We start from the raw sequence: 17,958 nt of genomic DNA, 5'->3' as shown, positions 1-17,958 counted from the left end.
ACCTTTTGAAAGAAAGGTTTTGTTTGAAAAGATCTGGAAATGATTAGTGAGGAGGCTACGGTTCTGCTCATGTCTGCTAACAGGAGGTGGTCAGTTAGTTGAACTATATGCTTGGTGATGTGGTCTCTTATAATTGAGGAGCTGGTGTTCTTGCCTGTCTGAGCAGGTAGTGGGTCATCAGGGAGTCTCGTGGCAAGGCAGAAAAAGAAGGCAAGGGTAGTATGGTTGCCCAATAAGTCTTCAGATCACATTGACCCGAACTGTTTGTGGTTTCAAAAGTCACCAAGTGCTTGCTATGCGGCTCTCCTTGGTGTGCCATTGTGCAATGGTGGGGGGTGGGGATGGGAACCTTGACCTCTGCCTGGCCACTTGCAGCAGCCAGATGAGAGCCAACTGTTCAATGAATGCCTTCAGTTCATGTCTCGTTTGCCTGGCCCAATCCATCTTCTTCATCCAGGGGGAACAGCACGACCAGAAAGAAATCTCTTGAGAGGATAATCTTAGCTTCCGCTTGGTGGGAAGCCAGAGGGCTAAAAGCCAAGGCCACTTGGTGACTGTAGGAGCTGAAGGGGCTTTGACCTCACAGCCCATCAGGTGAGTCACTTGAGCAAGAGAAGAAGAAGGACAGCCAATGACTGGGGTCCAGGAAGGAGAGGTGCCAGAGAGGAGGATGGAGCAGGAGAGAGGGCTCAGGGATTAGTTGAAAAGAATAGAAGAGAGAAATCAACTCTGTTATGCTCCTTCATCCCCCAAACTAACTTTCCTTAAGAAGTAAAATGTTTTAAAGAATCTCCTTTTTTCAAGGACCACATTAAGTTAACACCTTAAGTCATTTTTCCTACAGAGGCATCAGGAGAGGGTCCACAAGAGGTAAAAGAGGAAGATGCTGGCTGGGATAGATAGGATCATAGATGTTGGCACTTAAAGGGATTTGGAGGTCATTTAGGCCACCAATTGCCCTTTCTGATATGGAGACGCTTAAGAGAGTGAGTTGGAAAAGGCAATGGCACCCCACTCCTGTACTCTTGCCTGGAAAATCCCATGGACGGAGGAGCCTGGTAGGCTACAGTCCATGGGGTCGCTGGGAGTCGGGCACAACTAAGTGACTTCACTTTCACTTTTCACTTTCATGCACTGGAGAAGGAAATGGCAACCCACTCCAGTGTTCTTGCCTGGCGAATCCCAGGGACGAGGGAGCCTGGTGAGCAGCTGTCTGTGGGGTCGCACAGAGTTGGACATGACTGAAGCGATTTAGCCACAGCAGCAGCAAGAGAGTGAGTGGTGTGCCCAGGGTCATATGGATTTAGGGTGTAACCTGGATGCCAGGCATCGTAAAACTTCCCCACATCTCTTCCAAGCCTCCTTCTATGTTTCCAGTGAGAAACAGCTCCCCACTCCCCTCCAACCTCTGGGTTCTAATTCCTGTGCTCTTCAAATCCCTTCTCCTTCCCCTCTCATCCTCTGCCCACTGATGGCCTTCCTTAATAAGGAAAAAGGAAATAAATATAGAGCCCGGAGGTGGCTTGGTGCTTGAGGAGTGGCGAGTGGTTATACAAGAGGAACATTACAGGGAAATTAATATTACCTAAGATTCAGGTTGCTGATGTGGCATCCAAGACAGGAGTGTCTCCATCTTGAGCCTAGACATTTATTTCAACAGAAGGAAGATCTTATTAGCCTCACTTAAATAATAATAATAATAAACTGAAGCACCGTGAGGTCAAGTGCTCTGCTCAAGGTCTCCATGGTCACATGTAACTGAATAGGGAACCTTGATTCACTCTACTGCGGCTTGTGACTTCAGCATAGAAGAGAGCAGCTTAGTGTAGTGTGCAATTTATTTAATTTATTTACATTGGTTCTGATGTCACCTGGGAGGTCGATAGCATTTTTTACACATGTATGGAACTGTGAAAGTCCCTGGATATTATCAGAGCTCAGGTACTTTGGGTCCTTGGAGAAGCAGATGCTAAAGGAGTAGATATGTCAGAGATTTATTAGGGGGATGCTTCTGAAGGATAAAGGGGAAGGAGCAGACATAGGCAAGCCTTGGACCAGGATGCAGGTCTAAGCCCTGTGGCAGGAGACGGGGAAGGTGGTATTAGGTAGGAAGAGCCTCAGACCGCAGAGCAGCTCTGGAACATCTCTGCTGAGCTGGTGAAAGAATGTCACAGCGGGCAGGAAGGGACTGGCTCCAGGGCCCTGCCATGCCCAGCCACTGGCCAGCAGCAGCCCCCGGAAGTGTGGCATTGGTGGGAACATGTCGTGGTCCAAAGGGGCGGCACCTAGCGGCTGTCAGTCAACCACGCTGCTGCAGCAGGGTCCCTTGACGGTGCAGCTGAGCCGTGCACCTCCGCGGCTACATGATGTGCAATATTTGCCTGCACTCCTCTGTCAGGGTCCGTGCTCAGCCTGGAGGCTACAGGGACCTGAGGAACATGGTTCCCATCCCTCGGAGCTCATTGTCTAGCTCGGAGGACCAAACATGCGCACCTCAGCGAGGGAATGTGCATTAAATAGTGGCCAAGGCACTAGTAACAGGAGAGTAACGGAGCAGTGTGAGACTGTGGGGGGTGATGTGTGCTGGTGGTTCAAAGGTGATGTGTGCTGGAGGAGAGCTTAGGATGTTCCCATTAGGCAATGTGATAGGTGTGTACAGGTACTCTGCGTCATTTCAGCCTGCCTCATGCCCACGTTTTGCCGCCATCCATTTGATATTCACCCAATACCTATCAACTACCAGGTTCCATGCCAGGTACAGTAAATAAGGGGGATCATCAACAAGCTTACGATATTGAAGGGCCTTGTAGACTGATGAGTCATTTAAAAAAACCTATAGAGGCATGTGAGACTGTGTGGGGCTCCTAATGATTGGAATCCTGCTAATATACATGGTGGGGTGCAAACAGTGGACGAAGCTATTCATTTCATTACCATGTCTCTGTTAAGCTCTGTGAAGCATGAGGTAGTAGTGGGAAGTCTTGCCTTTCCATTTATCACACACATACACAAAATAGGAAAAAACTACATAGAAAAAACATGAAAAAAATCGATTAACAGATCATATAATAGACCATCAACACACTCATAACACAGCTTCAACAATTATCAACTCACTGCAAATTCTGTTTCACCTTTAGCCTCATCCAGCTCCGCCCTCTTGTATTATTTTGGAGCAAATCCCTGCTGCTGCTGTTGCTGCTAAGTCGCTTCAGTCGTGTCCGACTCTGTGAGACCCCATAGACGGCAGCCCATCAGGCTCCCCCATCCCTGGAATTCTCCAGGCAAGAACACTGGAGTGGGTTGCCATTTCCTCCTCCAATGCATGAAAGTGAAAAGTGAAAGTGAAGTCGCTCAGTCGTGTCTGACTCTTAGCGACCCCATGGACTGCAGCCCACCAGGCTCCTCCTACCCTAACCTCCTATAATTTCACTGGTGAAATCTCTGAAGAATAAGAATGCTGTTCTTCTTTTAAAACATATCCATGATACTATCACACATTTAAATTTCCTGAGCCTCAATTTTCTTATCTGTCAAGTGGGTATAATGATATCTATTCTGCAGGGCTCCTGGAGTTTTATAGAGTGCTTAGCCCAGTAGCTAGCTGCAATCATGTTCTATTATAATGTGGAAGATCTCCGCTAGGCAATGTGGAGGAAAATTAAAGAGCCCCAGAGCAGGATTTCTGCCCCCATACTTTCCAGTCTAACTAGAAAAATAAGAAATGTATTGGTTGTATGTATTTTCTGCTTTCACAGAATACACAGGAAATGATATTTGGTGCGTTTGGTTTTCTGCCATGAAATGCATGACATTTTCATATGTTCAGAATCTATTAATATGTCAAAGGAGAAATGCTTGCTTAAATAACTAGGTGACAAAAGACCAAACAGAGTACCAATTCTTGAATTGCCCGATTATTCCAGAATTAAGTTATATCACCTGATTGTTTTAGCGTGTACACAATACAGTCTTTCTTTCTTGCATAATCTATACATAACATCACACAAACACACAAAATCCATCTTGCACACATGCAGACCTTGCATCTTTTTTTGCACTTTAGATTTGGAAATGGTGGTAGCTTTTATTACTTCCAATTATGGTCCTTTTGAGATGAATTTTGTCAGTCTTTTCAGTTTATATTATTATTAATGTTCTTACGTCTCAAGATCTGTATTAATTGCCTCAGCGTATTGGCCATTTGTATAAAATTCCCTGGACATCTATTTATCAGCAGGAAGTGTTTTTTGTTTTGGTGGCAAATGCTATTTCATGCTAATACCCTGATGTCTCAGAGTTTATACAAGTACAAAGAAGGAAAGGCACTGAATTCAATAACTTGGACTTTCTTTTCATTTTCTGTCAGTGGTTTTAAGAAGTTGTTTTGTTTCCCTGTAAACTATTTGGAAAACAATCAGTTTTTGTTTTCTGAATGCTACCAAGCTCCAAATAATATAAATTACAGGGGTCAGTGCTTAGGAATCATGATGAGAACTAAACAGCAAATAAGCAAACAACCTGATTTAAAAATGCGTAAAGGGCTTGAATAGACATTTCTCCAAAGAATATATACAAATGGCCAGTAAGTGCATGAATGGATGCCCAGCATCACTAATCATTAGGACAGTGCCAGTCAAAACCACAATGAGATACCATCTCTCACTAATTAGAATGGATACTATAAAAACAAAACAAACAAAAAGTCCAGAAAGTAACAAGGGTTGGGGAGAAGGTAGAGAAATTGGCTCCCTTGAGCACTGTTTGTTGGGAATGTAAAATGGTACAGCTACTATGGAAAATGATATGGCGGTTTCTCATAACTATTAAACACAGAGTTATGACATGATCCAGAAATTCCACTTCTGGGTATAAACCCAAAAGAATTGAAAGCAGGGACTCAGTGAGATATTAGACACCCCTGCTCATAGTAGCATTATTCATAATAGCCAAAGAGGGAAGCAATTCAAGAATCCATGGATGGATGAGTGCATAAACACAATGTGGTCTATACATACAATATGGTTCAGCCTTAAAGTGGAAATTCTGACACATGCTACAACATAAATGAACCGTGAAGACTTTAATGCTAAGGGAAATACAGTAGCTGCAAAGGGACAAATACTGTTTGATTCCACTTCTGTGAGGTCTCTGGAATAGTCAGACTCATAGAAGCAGAAAGAGTCAATTGCACGATGAATTCTAGGGCCTGGGCGGAGGGGACATGAGGTGCTGCTGTTTAATGGGTACAGAGTTTCAGTTTTGTAAGATGAAAAATGTTTCCATGTGGAGAGGATGTGATGATGTTTGCACAATAATGTGAATATACTTAATCCTACTGAACTCTCACTTAAAAATGATGACGATGGAGGGAAGGGGGCCAAAAAAGGGTAGGAGATTAAGAAATTATTGTTCAGTCCATTGTGTCCAACTCTTTGTGAGCCCATGGACTGCAGCATGCCAGGCTTCCCAGTCCTTCACCATCTCCTGGAGCTTGCTCAAACCCATGTCCATCGAGTCGGTGATGCCATCCAACCATCTCATCCTCTGTCATCCCGTTCTCCTCCTGCCCTCAATCTTTCCCAGCATCAGGGTCTTTTCCAATGAGTCGGTTCTTCGCATCACATGGCAAAGAGGATTAAGAAGTATAAACTATTATATTTAAAGTGAGCTACAAAGATATATTATACAACATGGGGAATGTAGCCAATATTTTATAATAACAATAAATTGTGAATTACTATATTGTACACGTGTAACTTATATAATATTGTACATCAATGATATTTCAATAAATTTTTTAAAAATATAAATGATGCTAACTGATATGCAATAACTATTTTCAGTTCAGTTCAGTCACTCAGTCATGTCTGACTCTTTGTGACTCCATGAATCACAGCACGCCAGGTCTCCCTGTCCATCACCAACTCCCAGAGTTCACCCAGACTCATGTCCATAGAGTCAGTGATGCCATCCAGCCATCTCATCCTCTGTCGTCCCCTTCTCTTCCTGCTCCCAATCCCTCCCAGCATCAGGGTCTTTTCCAATGAGTCAGCTCTTCGCATGAGGTGGCCAAAGTACTGGAGTTTCAGCTTTAGCATCATTCCTTCCAAAGAAATCCCAGGGCTGATCTCCTTCAGAATGGACTGGTTGGATCTCCTTCCAGTCCAAGGGACTCTCAAGAGTCTTCTCCAACACCACAGTTCAAAAGCATCAATTCTTTGGCGCTCAGCCTTCTTCACAGTCCAACTCTCACATCCATACGTGACCACAGGAAAAACCATAGCCTTGACTAGACGGACCTTTGTTGGCCAAGTAATGTCTCTGCTTTTCAATATGCTATCTAGGTTGGTCATAACTTTCCTTCCAAGGAGTAAGCGTCTTTTAATTTCATGGCTGCAGTCACCATCTGCAGCGATTTTGGAGCCCAGAAAAATAAAGTCGGACACTGTTTCCACTGTTTCCCCATCTATTTCCCATGAAGTGATGGGACCGGATGCCATGATCTTACTTTTCTGAATGTTGAGCTTTAAGCCAACTTTTTCACTCTCCTCTTTCACTTTCATCAAGAGGCTTTTGAGTTCCTCTTCACTTTCTGCCATAAGGGTGGTGTCATCTGCATATCTGAGGTTATTGATATTTCTCCCGGCAATCCTGATTCCAGCTTGTGTTTCTTCCAGTCCAGCGTTTCTCATGATGTACTCTGCATATAAGTTAAATAAGCAGGGTGACAATATACAGCCTTGACGAACTCCTTTTCCTATTTGGAACCAGTCTGTTGTTCCATGTCTGGTTCTAACTGTTGCTTTCTGACCTGTATACAAATTTCTCAAGAGGCAGGTCAGGTGGTCTGGTATTCTCATCTTTTTCAGAATTTTCCACAGTTTATTGTGTTCCACACAGTCAAAGGCTTTGGCATAGTCAATAAAGCAGAAATAGATGTTTTTCTGGAACTCTCCTGCTTCTTCCATGATCCAGCAGATGTTGGCAATTTGATCTCTGGTTCCTCTGCCTTTTCTAAAACCAGCTTGAACAGCAGGAAGTTCACGGTTCACATATTGCTGAAGCCTGGCTTGGAGAATTTTGAGCATTACTTTACTAGCATGTGAGATGAATGCAATTGTGCGGTAGTTTGAGCATTCTTTGGCATTGCCTTTCTTTGGGATTGGAATGAAAACTGACCTTTTCCAGTCCTGTGGCCACTGCTGAGTTTTCCAAATGTGCTGGCATACTGAGGGCAGCACTTTCACAGCATCATCTTTGAGGATTTGAAATAGCTCAACTGGAATTCCATCACCTCCACTAGCTTTGTTCGTAGTGATGCTTTCTAAGGCCCACTTGACTTCACATTCAAGGATGTCTGGCTCTAGGTCTGTGATCACACCATCATGATTATCTGGGTTGTGAAGATCTTTTTTGTACAGTTCTGTGTATTCTTGCCATCTCTTCTTAATATCTTCTGCTTCTGTTAAGTCCATACCATTTCTGTCCTTTATTGAGCCCATCTTTGCATGAAATGTTCCCTTGGCATCTCTAATTTTCTTGAAGAAGTCTCTAGTCTTTCCCATTCTGTTGTTTTCCTCTATTTCTTTGCATTGATCCCTGAAGAAGGCTTTCTTATCTCTTCTTGCTGTTCTTTGGAACTCTGCATTCAGATGCTTATATCTTAGCTTTTCTCCTTTGCTTTTCGCTTCTCTTCTTTTCACAGCTATTTGTAAGGCTTCCCCAGAAAGCCATTTTGCTTTTTTGCATTTCTTTTCCATGGGGATGGTCTTGATCCCTGTCTCCTGTACAATGTCACGAACCTCATTCCATAGTTCATCAGGCACTCTATCTATCAAATCTAGGCCCTTAAATCTATTTCTCACTTCCACTGTATAATCATAAGGGATTTGATTTAGGTCATACCTGAATGGTCTAGTGGTTTTCCCTACTTTCTTCAATTTCAGTCTGAATTTGGCAATAAGGAGTTCATGATCTGAGCCACAGTCAGCTTCTGGTCTTGTTTTTGCTGACTGTATAGAGCTTCTCCATCTTTGGCTGCAAATAATATAATCAATCTGATTTCCCGTGTTGATCATCTGGTGATGTCCATGTATAGGGTCTTCTCTTGTGTTGTTGGGAGAGGGTGTTTGTTATGACCAATGCATTTTCTTGGCAAAACTCTATTAGTCTTTGCCCTGCTTCATTCCATATTCCAAGGCCAAATTTGCCTGTTACTCCAGGTGTTTCTTGACTTCTTACTTTTGCCACAATTAAAATATTTTAAATTCTACAGTAAAAATAAGAGTCATGATGATAATACTAATATAGACCTTAATATATGCTAGGAGCTGTTTTTAGAACTTTTCATAAGTTAACTCATTTGATCCTCACAGTGATCCTATAAGCACCATTATTGTCCCCATTTTACAGATGAGAAAGCTGAGGCACAAAGAGGTAGAGTGGTGTGACTGTAGTAACATAAGTGGCAACACTGGGATTTGAAGACTGGCCATCTGTCTCCAGAGTCTGTGGTTTCAGGGACCCAATCCCAGTGCATGGACTCACTGCAGAGGCACTGAAAGTTCATATTCAAGGCAGGACTATTCCATCAACTGTTGAAATGAGAAGAGGCTAAAATCAGAGTGCAAACTTGCTCCTGTGAACAAAAGCTTTCAGAAGGAGTTGTCTGGCCTGACTACTACCAGATGGGTTGGCTTGAGAAGTGAAGAGCCACGGCTTGAAGCTCCATGGGCAGATTTGTCAGGAGTCTCCAGTGGACCTGAGAGGGTATGTTGTCAACATTTATTGTGAGCTTGGCACATGCTGTGCTCTCTTCTAAGAAGTTACATATCTTAACGCAGCCAATGCTTACAGCAATCCTATGAAGCACCTCTGTTTTAAAGATGAGGAGATGAGGGAATTCCCTGGTGGTCTAGTGGTGAGGACTCTGCGTTTTCACTGCTGTGGGCCGGAGTTCGATTCCTGGTTGGGGAACTAAGATTCTGAAAGCTTCAGCACGCAACCAAAAAATAAAATAAATAAACAAATAAAGATAGTAGACGGGTAGAATGCTTAAGAACTTGCCCAAGATCGCATAGCTTGGTATAGAAGTTAGGAGCGCCGTATCTGAGGTTAGTAGAACCATTTCACTGTGGACCAGTGTTTGCCTTTTGCTGGTTCTAGGTTTGGGCCAGGATTCTCTGATCTTTCCTTGTTTGTTGAAAATTTTGTTTTTGAGAATCTTAAGCCTGAGTGTCAGGTTCAGAAGCCCTTAGGAAAACCCCATCCCAGAACCAGGTCTTCAGAAGATGCCTGCAGTAGGGAAAGTGCCTGGTCACAGAGCCAGTTTCTCTGCTCCGTGTTGCTGTTGTTCAGTCGCTCAGTCGTGTCGGACTCTTTGTGACCCCATGGACTGCAGCATGCCAGGCTTCCCTGTCCTTCACCAACTCCCAGAGCTTGCTCAAACTCATGCCCATTGAGTCAGTGATGCCATCCAACCATCTCTTCCTCTGCTGTCCCCTTCTCCTGCCTTCAATCTTCCCCAGCATCAGGGTCTTTTCCAACAGCTGACATCCATTCAGGCATCTCAGGACAGACATCCACAGCCTCAAGGAAGTTAAAAGAAAAGGCACTTGTTCCCTTCTATGAAGGCAACAGGACACACATAGCTAAAAGCAGGAGGCTTACATGTGAATATGTGCACACAGATATATATTCTCACAGATCCGTATGAGTATGAACTTAGATGCGTATGTTATATATCAGATGCACATACATGATTTGGGGAGTGCTAGAAAAATCACTGAAGGAAGAATGGGAATAAGTGGCAACTTGTCAGAGACAGAAAAAAAAAATGAATCTAAGAAAAGAGTGGTAACAAAAAATAGAAAGATTATAGGCTTTGGAATCAGATGGCCTTAGGCTCAAGTTCCTGCTCTGCCACCCATTAAGTGTGTGACCTCAAGTGAACTAATTAATCTCTCTGAGCTCTACTTTTTCATCCTATGAAAGTGTTTGTCCCTCAGTTGTGTCTGACCCTTTGTGACTGCATGGATTGTCCATGGAATTCTCCAGGCAAAAATACTGGAGTGGGTCACCATTCCATTCTCCAGCGGATCTTCCCAACTCAGGGATTGAACCCAGGTTTCCTTCATTGCAGGCAGATTCTTTACCATCTGAACCACCAGGGCACCCCTTTATTCTGGTATAATATTATAATAATTCTGGGTATAAATATTCCTACTTTATGCATGCATGTATGCTGAGTCATTAAGTTGTGTCTGACTCTTTGCAACCCCATGGACTGTAGCCTGCCAGGTCTCTCTGTCTGTGAGATTTTCCAGGCAAGAATACTGGAGGGGGTTGCCATTTCCTTCTCCAGGGGAATCTTCCTAACCCCAGGAATGTATTGCCTGCTTTGGCAGGTGGATTCTTTACCACTAGTCACCTGGGCAGCCCATTTCTACCCTATAGGTTTTTGTAAAGAGAAAATGTGACAGGGAAAGCATCTATTGGGACCTGGCCCATGATGCAGACTTTCCAAAGATGGCCCATCATTTTCCAGAAGTGCATCTTGTAGATGGCTCAGAGATTTGAGGGACCTGGGACTAGTTTAGGTCTGCTTCCTAACCTTAAAGAGATTTTCTAACCCACTTTTCCTGACAGTGGTTTGCCCACTGTGTACTGAATTCTGCAGATAATGGGCCCAAGGAAACCCAGTACAGTTGGCATGGTCTTGGTGCAGTGAGTCTAGAGCCAGAGCCACGAGAAGCCTGGTTGGTTCCAGACTTCTGGCATGCCCACACCCCTGCTGTTCATGCTGACATCCCTACTCCCAGGTGAGAAGCACTTTGCACTGGAATCCCCACCTCACAGGGAGGTAAGCTGTGTCCAGCCATCACCTGTGCTCACCCGGTCTGTTTGACCTCATCTCTCCCCCACAGAGATCTTTGCCCACCTGCTTCTGGGAGAATCCCTCTTGGGTGGTGCAGGGCTGGGCTCTTCAATTGGGACTGGACAGGGGACGAGAAGCTGGATGGATTCTCTAGCTCTGTCCCTGGTTGATATTTTTCCCACACTATTGCACCCAGAACATCTGTTCATATTGTTTATCAAGTGACCACAAGGGTTTGGATGAAACATTCCTGGCCACGGGACAAGCTGGGAACTCAGCCAGCCTTTCAACTGGACTCGCTCCACATTCTTTCTGTTTTGCTTTTCTGCTCTTCCCTCCATAGTTGTCTTTTCTCTGCATCTTCAGACTCTCATGTTGTTTTATCCCCTTCTGCACTCCCTACTGTGTATGGCCTCTTTTTCACCCAGGCCCACCCTTACCTGCAGTGCTCTCTGCAAAGTTAATCCTTCCACCTGAATAACCAAGAGCTCTGTGTTTGGAAATCACGTAGCTGCCTTTAAATCAGCAATGGCTGGCTCACTAGTTCTGCGCCTTTAGATAAGATATTTAATCTTCCTGAGCCTTAAGTACAAATTTTTTAAATGCAGACAATGACAACTATTTGTTGGCCTAATTTCCACTTTCTCCATAAATAATGCCAAATCTCTTTTTCTTTCATTTCTCTTCTTCTTCCTCTGCACCCCTACGCCCTTGAGCTATGCATCTTGGAAGCCAAGTCTGAGTGTATAACAGAAGAATAAAGCCTGTTTTGTGTGTGAAGAGCTGGAGTAAAAGAACAGAGAACTCAATTCTGGCTCAGTTCTTTACTGGGTGACTTTTGGCAAGTTACTCAATTTTCTTATTCTTTATGATCTTATCTTTAAAATGGCTATAGAAATGAAACCTCCCTCATCCCTAGGGCTGAAGAGAGACTATATGCCAAGAGAGAATATACGACAGTGCTTTACGCGTTGTGAAAATGTACACGGATAGGAGGCCCAGCCACCGTTGTGCTATTCCACCTTCCAGTTAGAGAGATGTCTTTCAAAAGCTAGTTCTCTCACTTGCTTTGTTCCCTTCTTATTCCCCTGCTATGAGATTGTGAATTTGAGGGGAAAAAAAGGAGTGGAGATGTGAGCATGAATGTCCATACCAGCATTATTTGTAACAGCAAAAAAAGTGGAAACAATCCAAGTGTCCATCAATGGATGAATAGAAAGACAAATTGTCATATATTCTTACAATGGAATATTAATTAGTAATAAAAAGCAATGAAGTGTACCTTGAAAACATCGTGGCAATTGAAACAAGCCAGTCACAAAAGCCACATAGTGTATGATTCCATTTATGTGAAATGTCCAGAAGAGGCAAATCTGCAGGAGACAAAGTGGATTGGTGGTTGCCAAGAGCTGGCAGAGGTGGGAATGGAGGGCTGGAATGGGGAATGACTGCTAATGAGAAAAAATTCCTTTGGTGGGGGGGTGGTGTGTGATGAAATGTTCTAAAACTGATTCTGTACAGCTGTGTGAATATACTAGAAACTGTTGAATGATATACTTTAAATGGGAGAATTGCATCGTATGGGAATTATTCTTCATAAGACTGTATATATATATATGCTGTGCTTAGTCACTTCAGTTGTGTCCGACTCTTTGTGACCCAATGGACAGTAGCCCGCCGGCTCCTCTGTCCATGGGGCTTCTCCAGGCAAAAACACTGGCGTGGGTTGCTATGTCCTCCTCCAGGGGATCGTCCCAACCCAGGGACTGAACCCAGGTCTCTTGCATTGTAGGTGAATTCTTTCCTTTCTGAGCCACCAGGGAAGCCCAATATATATAGAACAGTCTTTTTTTTTTTTTTTTAAAGGAGAGAAGATACAATTTTGCTTTTCCTCTCCCCACCCCCTCCCCGGTCTTTTCCCTTCTTTTCCCTCTTTTCCCTTCCTAGGTATCTGCAGGAAGTTCCCTTGGGGAAGATTTGGCCGCACAGAGCCCTCTGACTCGAGTCCATTTCCCTTGCACCGTTGCTGGTTTCTCCCTTGTTGCCTGGGAGGGGAGCAGATCCTCTGTGACAAGCCCCCTTTATTGCCCTGCCTTTGGCTCCATGCACTGAGGACTCTATTAAACTGCTGCCTCCTGTGCTATAACATTGTTTCATGAGGGTGGAGAACTCACCCCTGGCGCTCCTCCAGTGATGGATGCCGAATAAATATTGTTGAGAGAGGGCTGATGGGGAGGCTGGGGGAAGGGGAATGACTGCTAGTGGAAAGGGGTTCCTACTAGGGGTGATGAAATGCCCTAAAATCGATGCTAAGTGTTCAGTTCAGTTCAGTTGCTCAGTCGTGTCCGACTATTTGTGACCCCATGAATCACAGCACACCAGGCCTCCCTGTCCATCACCAACTCCCAGAGTTCACTCAGACTCATGTCCATCGAGTCAGTGATACCATCCAGCCATCTCATCCTCTGTCGTCCCCTTCTCCTCCTGCCCCCAATCCCTCCCAGCATCAGAGTCTTTTCCAATGAGTCAACTCTTCGCATGAGGTGGCCAAAGTACTGGAGTTTCAGCTTTAGCATCATTCCTTCCAAAGAAATCCCAGGGCTGATCTCCTTCAGAATGGACTGGTTGGATCTCCTTGCAGTCCAAAGGACCCTCAAGAGTCTTCTCCAACACCACAGTTCAAAAGCATCAATTCTCGGCACTCAGCCTTCTTCACAGTCCAATTCTCACATCCATACGTGACCACAGGAAAAACCATAGCCTTGACTAGACGAACCTTTGTTGGCAAAGTAATGTCTCTGCTTTTGAATATGCTATCTAGGTTGGTCATAACTTTCCTTCCAAGGAGTAAGCGTCTTTTAATGTCATGGCTGCAGTCACCATCTGCAGTGATTTTGGAGCCCAGAAAAATAAAGTCGGACACTGTTTCCACTGTTTCCCCATCTATTTCCCATGAAGTGATGGGACCGGATGCCATGATCTTACTTTTCTGAATGTTGGGCTTTAAGCCAACTTTTTCACTCTCCACTTTCACTTTCATCAAGAGGCTTTTGAGTTCCTCTTCACTTTCTGCCATAGGGGTGGTGTCATCTGCATATCTGAGGTTGTTGATATTTCTCCCGGAAATCTTGATTCCAGCTTGTGTTTCTTCCAGTCCAGCGTTTCTCATGATGTACTCTGCATAGAAGTTAAATAAGCCCGGTGACAATATACAGCCTTGACGTACTCCTTTTCCAATTTGGAACCAGTCTGTTGTTCCATGCCCAATTCTAACTGTTGCTTCCTGACCTGCATACAGGTTTCTCAGGAGGCAGGTCAGGTGGTCTGGTATTCCCATCTCTTTCAGAATTTTCCACAGTTTATTGTGATCCACACAGTCAAGGGCTTTGGCATAGTCAATAAAGCAGAAATAGATGTTTTTCTGGAACTCTCTTGCTTTTTCCATGATCCAGCAGATGTTGGCAATTTGATCTCTGGTTCCTCTGCCTTTTCTAAAACCAGCTTGAACATCTGGAAGTTCACGGTTCACATATTGCTGAAGCCTGGCTTGGAGAATGCTGAGCATTACTTTACTAGCGTGTGAGATGAGTGCAATTGTGCGGTAGTTTGAGCATTCTTTGGCATTGCCTTTCTTTGGGATTGGAATGAAAACTGACCTTTTCCAGTCCTGTGGCCACTGCTGAGTTTTCCAAATGTGCTGGCATATTGAGGGCAGCACTTTCACAGCATCATCTTTTGGGATTTGAAAGAGCTCAACTGGAATTCCATCACCTCTACTAGCTTTGTTTGTAGTGATGCTAAGTGTTACCTACCAACAAAAGGGTTCTTGGGACGTCCCTGATGGTCCAGTGGTTAGGACTTTGCCTTCCAATGCAGGAGGTACGAGTTCAATCCCTGGTGGAGGAGCTAAGATCCAACATCCCTTGATGTCAAAAAACCAAAACATACAACAGAAACAATACTGTAACAAATTCAATAAAAACTTTAAAAAACTGGTCCACATCAAAAAATAAAAACACAAAAAAGCCAAAGAGGGTGCTCCTTGGGTTCCTTTAGATATTAATCTCTAATATAACAGTACTACTGAAGGGTTTGTTACAACTCCTCAGGGCCTGTAAGAACCTTATAGTGACCTGGAAAAGAGCTGGAGGGCCATTATTCACTCCAAGGCCTGTTAAGTTTCCAGAACCCACCCTCTCTCTATCTATACCTCTGTGGCCTAAGGGAGCAATGATAGTATTGGAAGGGGAGGGTGACTGGGAAGGCTGGAGGATGGAGAAAAGCTCAAAGTCACTGCTAACAAAGGACCCCCTAAGAAATGCCCGTGAAGCATCTCCAACACATGAGGGTGAGTCACAGGGGTCTCCACCACCTTTTTGGGTCACAGTCAACGAGTCAAATATGCTCACCCCCTGCTGACCCCAGCTGCAGCGAGGACTCTCTCGGGCGAGGTGGGAGCATCAGCGTGGGAAGCCGGGTGTCACGTGATCACACGGGGTCCTCAGAGGCAGCCCCTTGGCCGGGTGCCTCCACTGAGAGTGAGGTTCCTGAGTTGCGAGCTTCACTTCCTAGTCAGAAAGCCCTGCCAGGCAAAGTCAAGAAGACACCAGTGGCAGCATCATTAAATTATAACAAGCCCTGAAACTCACTCCTGGGTGAGTGAGAAGCCTGGGTCTGTTTGTCCTTGCAGTGGGAAGGAAGTATGTGATTGGCCGGCTGGGCTCGGCCTAGCGGGCCTTATCTCTGGCTGGTTATTATTTGATCAAAGAGGGCTTCCTCTTCCTGTGGTGTTTCAAAACTGTGTCGGGAGAGTTTGTTGCTGCCTGGGGATTTTTTTTTTCCAAGGTTACTACCGAGCACCCAAAGTCCTTCCATTTCTAGCCATACAAACAAGCACCCAGAGGAGATTTTCTCTCATTCCCCACTCAGACTGGGGCAGTCTTCTTCAGAGTCTCCATTGGCTTTACTCATCAGCTGTTTGGAAGTAATTCCTCAATCAGCACAGAGTCAAGGATACAGGTATTTAAACAAAAAAAATTGGGGGTAGGGTGGGGAAGGGATTCTGATTTCTTAGGAAATGGGGCTGGGGTGGGAGGGCTGGGGCGGGGCTGGGGTGGAGAACTGCCTGGGAAAGGCAGAGGACGTGGAGGAAGGAAGTAGAAGGAAAGAGATGTCAGAATCTTGGAATTCTATGGAAAGGCAGAGCCAAGGCATGAGATGTTTGCACCTGGAGAGGTGTGAGTGCGATGGCAGGTAATGTGCCATTAGGGCTGCGTGTTGCTGTCCCCATGAAATCCTTCCAGGTCCAGCTGCTCCCTTGGCCTCTTTGTCATCCCTGGCTCACTACTGAGAGGGTTTTGCACACTTGCTGAGAAATCCATTTGCTTCAGCTTGAAACATTGTCACATCTGATCTTCAAAAGTGTTTCTTGGTGGTACCGATCCTTGTGATGTTGGCATCAGAGAAGGAAGAGTGGGCTGAGTTCCTTGTTTAGGAGAATTTGTTTCCCACTTTGTCTGGGATCTGTGTTTGATGTGCTTTGTCCATTCTTGCCCTCATCATAGTCCCACCTCAGTGGTGTGTTTCGAGCTTGAGATAGGGAGACAGAGCTTGATGTCAAAGAACTTCCTTGCTACAGATGAAAGCAGGGACTTAACCAACCATTCTTGGACTGAAGATGAAAGAGAGATGAAAGGATGGATTCTGTCTCATCTAATTGTTAGGTTTATCTGGAGGTGGCTGAGGAGGGGGGATATGATGCAAAAAAAAACACCAAAAAACAAAAAACACCTTATTTTGGCATTAAGTGGAAAAGAAGCCTTTTATGGTAGGTGGGTCAGTGGTAATGAATCCGCCTGCAATGCAGGAGATATGGGTTCGATCCTGATATGGGATCAGGAAGACCTCCTGGGGAAGGAAATGGCAACCCTTTCCAGTATTCTTGCCTGGGAAATCCCATGAACAGAGGAGCCTGGCTGGCTATAGTCTGTGGGGTCACAAAAGAGTCTTAGATATGTCTTAGCAACTAAACGACAAATGGTAAATGGTTATTCTTAAAACTGATTTTTCCCTATGCACTTTAGATGAAGAAATAGCCATGCCAAGTACATTGCCCTTCTCCTGTCTCGGTGGCTGTCTTAATCTCCAAATGTTTCCATCTGTGTTGTCTTAATTCTCAGGCGTTGGTATCCAGGTTGTCCCTGCTGTTAGTTGCTGTGGGAGGGTATCAGGGCTTAGTCCCACAAAGCTGCCCCACAGGATGGGAGTTTGTTCTTCCTGCTGACATTGGGTGGTTCCCAGGGAGTTTTCTCTACTGAGCCCGCTGGATTTCTTGAGACTCTTCAGAGTCATTGGTCTGAGAAGTTCATCAAAGTGAATCCTGCTTCCGCTTCATAATTTTCAGGGAAATGTGAAGAGGTAGAGGGTGAGCCCAGTGCACAAACTTATGGCTCCTGATCCTGATCTAGCACCTGACGTGGCGAGACCAGGCACCTACCTGGGGACACTGGCTTTGAGCTGCTCTCTGTTCTCACTGACCCCTCTCCCTCCTCCCGCCTCCTCTTTTCCAGCCGTATTGGGTGTCTGGTCCTACAGCATCACAGTCCAAAAAGCCTAAGCCAATGCTCACAGCTTAAGGCTATCTCCCTTGTCTGGTCATCTGGTAATTTTTGTTACAAAGGTAGTAGAGCATGGGGGAAGGGCCATTCAGATTCACGGCTGACGTTTGCCTTTTCCACTTACTATTTAAATTGTCTAAGCCCCTGTTTCCTCATCTGTAAAAGGGTTCTAAGACTTCTTTCATGGGGTTACCTTGGTAATAAAGACTCTGCTTTCAATAAATAGCAGTGTGTGCCTACTGTGTGAGGGGCATTGGGATGTAGTGGAGAATGAGGCAGAGAAAGCTCCCTGCCCCCAGGGAGGTTACAGTTCAACAGGGTGGGGGATGAGAGGTGGTAAACAAATGAACAAAACAATCACATAAATAAATAGGTCATCCCCATTTGTGATGAGAAACAAGAACAAAGGACTTGATTCGGACAGGGGTGGAGAGCTAGTTGAGAAAGTCCTCTTTGATGAGC

General features: G+C 44.8%; 1 protein-coding gene and 1 long non-coding RNA gene across 9 annotated transcripts in view; one reads left to right on the top strand and one right to left on the bottom strand.

Annotated features, from left to right (window-relative positions):
- Positions 1–492: 492 nt before the first annotated feature.
- LOC129636956 (uncharacterized) lies at positions 493–14,796 on the bottom strand. Its single transcript, XR_008707232.1, has 3 exons — positions 14,692–14,796; positions 1,586–1,640; positions 493–602 (listed from the first exon to the last, which is right to left on the bottom strand). It is a non-coding gene; the product is annotated as an uncharacterized LOC129636956 (long non-coding RNA).
- A 494-nt stretch (positions 14,797–15,290) lies between these two features.
- The window catches only part of GPAM (glycerol-3-phosphate acyltransferase, mitochondrial), a 67,367-nt gene continuing 64,699 nt past the window's right edge, over positions 15,291–17,958 (top strand). For 6 of the 8 annotated variants that reach the window (XM_055560706.1, XM_055560705.1, XM_055560703.1 and 3 more), the window contains exon 1: positions 15,291–15,898. The gene's annotated coding sequence lies outside the window, so the exon portion shown is untranslated. The remainder of the gene's footprint in view (positions 15,899–17,958) is intronic. The other 2 variants (XM_055560704.1, XM_055560702.1) reach the window with 2 other exon arrangements.

The sequence above is a fragment of the Bubalus kerabau genome, chromosome 22, assembly GCF_029407905.1.
Source record: "Bubalus kerabau isolate K-KA32 ecotype Philippines breed swamp buffalo chromosome 22, PCC_UOA_SB_1v2, whole genome shotgun sequence".
NCBI classification, from domain to species: Eukaryota; Metazoa; Chordata; class Mammalia; order Artiodactyla; family Bovidae; genus Bubalus; species Bubalus kerabau.
Note: the sequence above shows the minus strand (reverse complement) of the source record. Positions and strands in the feature narration are given on the sequence as shown.